Raw genomic sequence first — 6,049 nt, 5'->3', positions numbered from 1 at the left:
CTGAAAACAAAATCAAATTTGGTCTTACTGGACAGTCAACTAGAGGTAATTAAGAACTGGGGATGGGGGTGAGGGAGAAGGGCATTCCTAGCTCACTGATTGCTCTGTGACAAATGGACCAGATACTGGGGAATTACTCTCAGAGAAGAATGCTGAGTTCCCATGAGGCAGAAAGTGGCCTCTTGGGATGGAAATGTTGGCAACTCTAGAACGTGAGTTCTCTTGATGAAGGTATTATTTTTCAATGTGCAAAAGCAATGGAAAAAAAGGAACCAAAAGAAAACACTTTCCCCCTATTAAGGAACTCTGATAAAAACTGTTCTTTCATCTAGCATTTGATACTCAAATGCACTTTCCCGTTCACAGTTGGATGGAGGTTTTTTTTTCAAGTTCAACCCTGATTTATTTATCTTAAAGCAGGCAATGTACTGTAATTTTACAATAAAGGACTCCCAATCAAAGCTTACCTTATCCAGAGGTAATTAATACAAAGATTGTTGAATTAAAGATGTGAGTCTTGACACTTTGGCGGGGGGTAAGGGACATGGTCTCAAAGGCACAAATTATGCCTGAAACAGACCAATTAACACCATGTATCTTCTTTTATGTTAACTTCAATTAAGGTTTCTTAAAATTTTTAAAGTTATTTTCTTCTTTACAATCTCAGAATGTCAGAAATGTACATCAAAGAAAAACGCTTCAGTGTGAACACCATAGGTAACGCTCATTTGCACACAAATCTGCATATTGCAAAGGAGTTCAGAGCCCATTTTGCATGAATTATTGCCGGATGTGAGTCAATGAATTAAACAGCTGAAAAATAACAACCGTCCAAGTGATGATAAGCTGCACCTACTTATGTTGACATAATGAATTTCAAAAAAAAGCACATCAGAATTTGAGTTAAGTTACAGTGAAAATAAAGATGTGTTTTAAACTATGATGCTAGTCAGGCCCATGTATTTTAAAATACTTTTCAAATTCATTTTGCTTATCATGATTCACAATACCTGCACTGGAAAACGATTTTTTTTTTCCTACCAGTTGAAACAGAAAGGGATAAAATTTCACACTCTTGTCTCTCTTGGTTTTGACAGTAAATCCATTGACTTTTTTCCAGCATTACTTACAGTATGTCATCTATGTAGCTTTTATTCTGCAGTCATCCATCTATAAGATCACTTTGCCCTTGCACAATTCCTCTTGCAAGATGCTGTCTCTTCATTTGCCACTGATTGGCCAGAACCTCACTCTTTTCCTTGTGCTAGTGCAAGCAACATTATTTCTGAAAGTGTCACAGCAAAAAGGAACACAGGCTAGCATAACTACTGCAGAAACAGCTGACTAAAGAGTTGGTTCTTCAAAGAGTTAAATATGAATCAAAATAAAATCACCAAATAAAAAGCAAAAAATCCAAAAGTTTTCAATGTAAAGTCTTGTGTTTCAGAGTCACATCTATCCCTTCTAGAACCTGTATGTGGCTCCCACTGGCTCCAGTGTGCTGGCTCCTAATCAGAACAGGCTGCAAACAATGGACTCCTCTGCTGGGGGTTTTTCTTTTCTCCTTCACAAATTCCCCACACATGGAGCAAGACAATTTTTTTTTCTAAGTGTGTATGCTCTTTGTAATTGTTCGACTGATTGCTTTTATGAATATATTTGGGTTTACGGATTTTCCACCAATATTCATAATGACTGTTCCACAGGGCTTTTGCCATTTAGAATTCAAACCCCAGGTCGTGTGAGTGGTTATATATGTCACTTGGCACGCTGCTTCTCTCCTCACTGGATGACACCCCTTTTATAAAAGAATGGTAGCTTGAGAAATCTGAAGTGGACTGCATTTTCAAAAATTGAGGAGGGGTTTTAAGGGAGAAAGTGGTAAGTAGGATTACAAAAATTCTGATTGCACTTAAGGGGAAAATATTCCATAGTGAGAGTGGTTATGAATGGGAACAGGCTGCACAGAGAGGCTGTGCAATCTCTCCATCCTTGGAGGCGTTCAAAACACGGCTGGAAAGGTCCTGAGCGGCCTGATCTCATTTGGAAGTTAGGCCTGCTTGGGGCATGGGGTTGGACCACACGTCCCTCAGAGGTCCTTCCTGACCTCAATCTGTCCATGGCTTTAATGTGTGACTCTATGGCCTCAAAATTAATGGAGAAAGATTTGCCAAAAATTGACTAGGCCAAAAGCCTGATGTAGTTAACAGCGATGTCTACATTTTCCCACATATTCTCTCTGCTTTCCTAATAGCTGCCACACTCACTACAACATTTAAGCCAGTGACAACCAGAATGCATGCCCAGAGCAGAACTCAAGTGGTTTTGTGAGTAGCAAGTCTACTGTGTGTTGCACTTTTCTGTAGGTTATTACATTTATTATAGTAATTATAGCAGCTTGTCCTTTAAAGAGCTTTAGGAGAAGTGGAGCATGACCCCAGCTTCCAGTACATTAAAAAAAGCTTAATCATTCCCAATCACCACAGGAACAAGTAATGGTTAAGGTCAAATGCAGGTTTTGTATGCACTTTGCTCTCTAAAGACCCTCAAGAGTTTGGAAGTTATAATAAATTTTACACCTGTATTACCTCCATCTTTTTATGTTTATGATCACAGGGCAAAAAGAAAAAAAAAAAGGGGAAGAAGAAAGAAAAGCCAGCTCAGCTCAAACTGTAAGGGCTCAAATTCCATCTGTTTTAGCTCATTTTTTCTCTGAGATGTCAGTATTTTTTTAAGCCTGACTGTGATAAAACTTATCTTTGATCAACAATTCTGAAAACACTGGCCCTTGGCCAAAACTCCTCTGTTTCTCAGTTTGGGCTCAATTCAAAAGTCTCTGCTTTTTCATGAACTCTGCCATGAAACTCCTAAAGAACTGCAGCTCCAATGGGAAGGAACCATCCTGTCCAGGTGACAGGTAAATTGTGCTATCCTTCCTACCTATGTAAGCCCTTTCCTGAAATCAGTCACGGAGCCTCATCCTTCTGAGCATCCCAAATCCCACTCATTGGGATAAGAAAATCCTATTTGATTAACAGCGAGTTTTGGCCTTAGTAAAGGAGACATCCTAATCTTTTTTGATTTTAAACCAGAGAAATTCTGCCTGTAATACGGACATTTTGTTCCTCAGTTGCAGACTGAGAAAAAAGACTGTGGTAGCTGGTGTTTAGCCAGCTGATGGGATTGTATCAGCAAGTTGCTATTTTCAATGAAAAGTCTGCGTACAGGCATTTAGCTGTGAGGAATGCAGGTGGTCTTTGTGCTGTTTTAGGACTGACAGTGGAACGTGTTCCAAAAAGTTTGAAATCACTGGTTAAAACAGCCATCATTACTACAAAGAGAAGGGGGTGTCCATTTAGCACTTCTTTTGAAGAACTCAACATCTGACCCAGAGGCCCAGCCATTAGTGTTTCACCACCATAATACTGAGTATGAGTCTAATTCCTGCTCATGCAACCTCAAATAAAGCAACAGAGCTACAAAAAAGGAAAAAATATCTATTCTTCCTATGGACTTTTGCCTTACCAGGACATAAATAGTAAGTATAATCTCCACTACCATTGGTCATCCGCAAAAAAAAAATCTGATAGAAGGCCATTGGGCAAGTAGCATAATCCCATACAGTATTGTACCAGGGCAGGGTAGTAGAAGAAGGGCTAGCTAGCTGTGAATATTCATTTAGAGACAGGTTATTAAAGCTATTTAAGCATCTAACCTCCCGTTAGAAATAAGCTGTGAGGCACCTGAATTGGTGCATTCAAACCTCAGGAAAACATTGAATGCTTTAATTTATGGCCAACTCCTTATAAACAGAATGGCAGAATTCAGTCTGCAAACATCATCATTAACTAAACCCTACAGAATTCTCACAATTATTACTATTAGGCCAAATAATCATATCCAAAGGTAAATGATGGAAGCACTGTTACTTGAGTTATTTAAAGCTAGATTAGATAGTTCTCCAGGGAATATTTTTGGGGGAGAAAGTGGGGACTTTGTTGCCATTAAACTGAGGCTATAAATAGGAAGACATTAATGCAGTGCAACATTACTGAAACAGCTATGCTGTTTTATGTGTTTTTTATAATCTGAAACTAGGGAAATTCTCACTTCCCACAGCAGTCTCCACCATCCCCAATTGCTCCTATTACATTGACCAGTAATAACACCCTGTGGCTTTTCATTCATTCTGCAATGCTGTAACTTCTACCCTTTTTCTCATCAGATGTCAGAAACAGGGAGATCTTGTGCCTGTCCCATGAGCCTGTGTGTGGCTTTTGATTCCAGCATTTACAGCCCACATGTATTCGGTTGATCCAGTAGGGCTTGGACCCTAAGGCAGAAGTCTCAGAGCAACATGGTAAAAATAAGGGGAGTTTGGCACCTCTCTGGTGTACCTCCAGAATGAGGAATGCCTAACAGAGTCTCTGGTCTCTGCAATAAGAAGCAGTTAAAGATATCTTACCCATACATTTAAAAGTAGCAGCGTTTCAGTCCATACTTGAATAGTCTTTGGAAAGTGTCAGGGTTTCATTTGGATGGCAACATATATTTTGATTCAACTATCTGGAAGAGTAAGGTCAAGGTTAACAAGATGGAGACCTGGAAATAGTGGGGTGTCTCCTCAGCTCCCTGTCATTGTAAGGACTTATCTGCATGCAAGTGAAGGCAAAGCAGAGGTAGAAAGTGTTTCCAGATCAGAAAAACCTGTGCTATGTCCCCGCTACCTGAATATAAAGACGTGCATCATGTACAAAGCACAGGAAGGTCGGGCTTTTCAGGCAATATATGCTATCCACAAAAGCAGGATTTCAAGGGAACCCCTCTCAAGGGGAGAGTTTGATGAGTTGAGAAACCTGCTCACCTGTTTTTTTCTGTCTCTTGTTTTTTTTTAATTTAGGGTGAGAACTTCTTTGCCTGATTTTTGCTTGTTTGTTTCAAGAATTACCTCTGCCTTGTCAGTTCAATGCAGAGGCAGTGGAGAGTGTGAAAGGTGCTTCTAATTCTGACCCATAGCATTGTTACAGGAACTAACAGACAGTACAGCTTATCATTAAAACAAGCCCTTTCTTCAAGTGCTTTCTCCAAATGGGGTTTGTGTTCCTGTCAACATGAGGTGCGTATGTGCACCTCCTAGATCCATACGCTTGATTCTGAATTCACCAAGAAAACAGGATGAGACACCCAGCACTATGGGGATATTCAACCATCTCCAACCCACCTGCATGCTTGGCTTGTCAAGGCCATGTGACTGTGCTCTCCACCAGCAAGAGCCCCAGAAACAGCACTTGGGGTGAGAATTTGCTTTTTTCCCTTTAGATTTTGTGTGTAGGTTTAAGACAAAGCTGAGGAAAATGTTCCATAGGCACACGCACCAGAGCTGGGCAGATCGCTTCAGTAGGCTGGGTGGCATGCACACATGCAAACAAACGTACTTGAATGCACACAGGAAAACTTTTAGCTGGCCTGATTCCCATCCTGCTCTCACTCATCTTTCTTGTAATGTTGCCATGCTTGTCGCATTTTCCTGCAGGAATAGCAGGTGAGTTGTGTGGACAGGTATATGAAATACCTACAGGAGTGCTATCAAGAAAATCACTGTTCATGGAAATAAATAATAGTAGCACTTCCACTCTCCCCATGCATGCACAAGGGGACACACTGTGAAACATGTCAAACCCTTTACTAGTTCTTGTCTCAGTTCTTGTCGTAAGTCCCCACTGCTTCTTACTGAATACTAGTCCTTTTTAAGAGTTATAAAAATCCTTGGTACTGTGGCATTCCAGAAAGCACAAGCCATGCTCAGACCCCTCTTCTAGTGCAGTCAACATCTTTCTTCTTCTGCCTGAGCAACAGTATTTTACTGCAGCTCACACAGAAGAAAAGCCCAGCACCCCCAGCACTGTGACAAGTAGACCTTCAGAGACTAAGGCCCACCCCTTCCTACCACTGCTGTGTGTGGCCTTCGGGCTTTAAAATGCTTTCCTTTTGCCGTAGTTACTATATGTCTTAAGCCAGAATTTTAGAGATTTTCAAAGGAAAATGTTCT

At 40.5% G+C, this 6,049-nt stretch overlaps 1 protein-coding gene across 2 annotated transcripts in view; it reads right to left on the bottom strand.

Moving 5' to 3' along the window:
- Positions 1 to 6,049, bottom strand: part of LOC308058878 (uncharacterized protein) — a 75,757-nt gene that overhangs the window by 29,521 nt on the left and 40,187 nt on the right. The gene's annotated exons all lie outside the window — the stretch shown is intronic.

The sequence above is a fragment of the Falco punctatus genome (assembly GCF_963210335.1).
Source record: "Falco punctatus genome assembly, chromosome: 2".
In the NCBI taxonomy this organism is placed as follows: Eukaryota; Metazoa; Chordata; class Aves; order Falconiformes; family Falconidae; genus Falco; species Falco punctatus.
The sequence above is the reverse complement of the archived record's forward strand: the minus strand, read 5'-3'. Positions and strand labels throughout refer to the sequence as shown.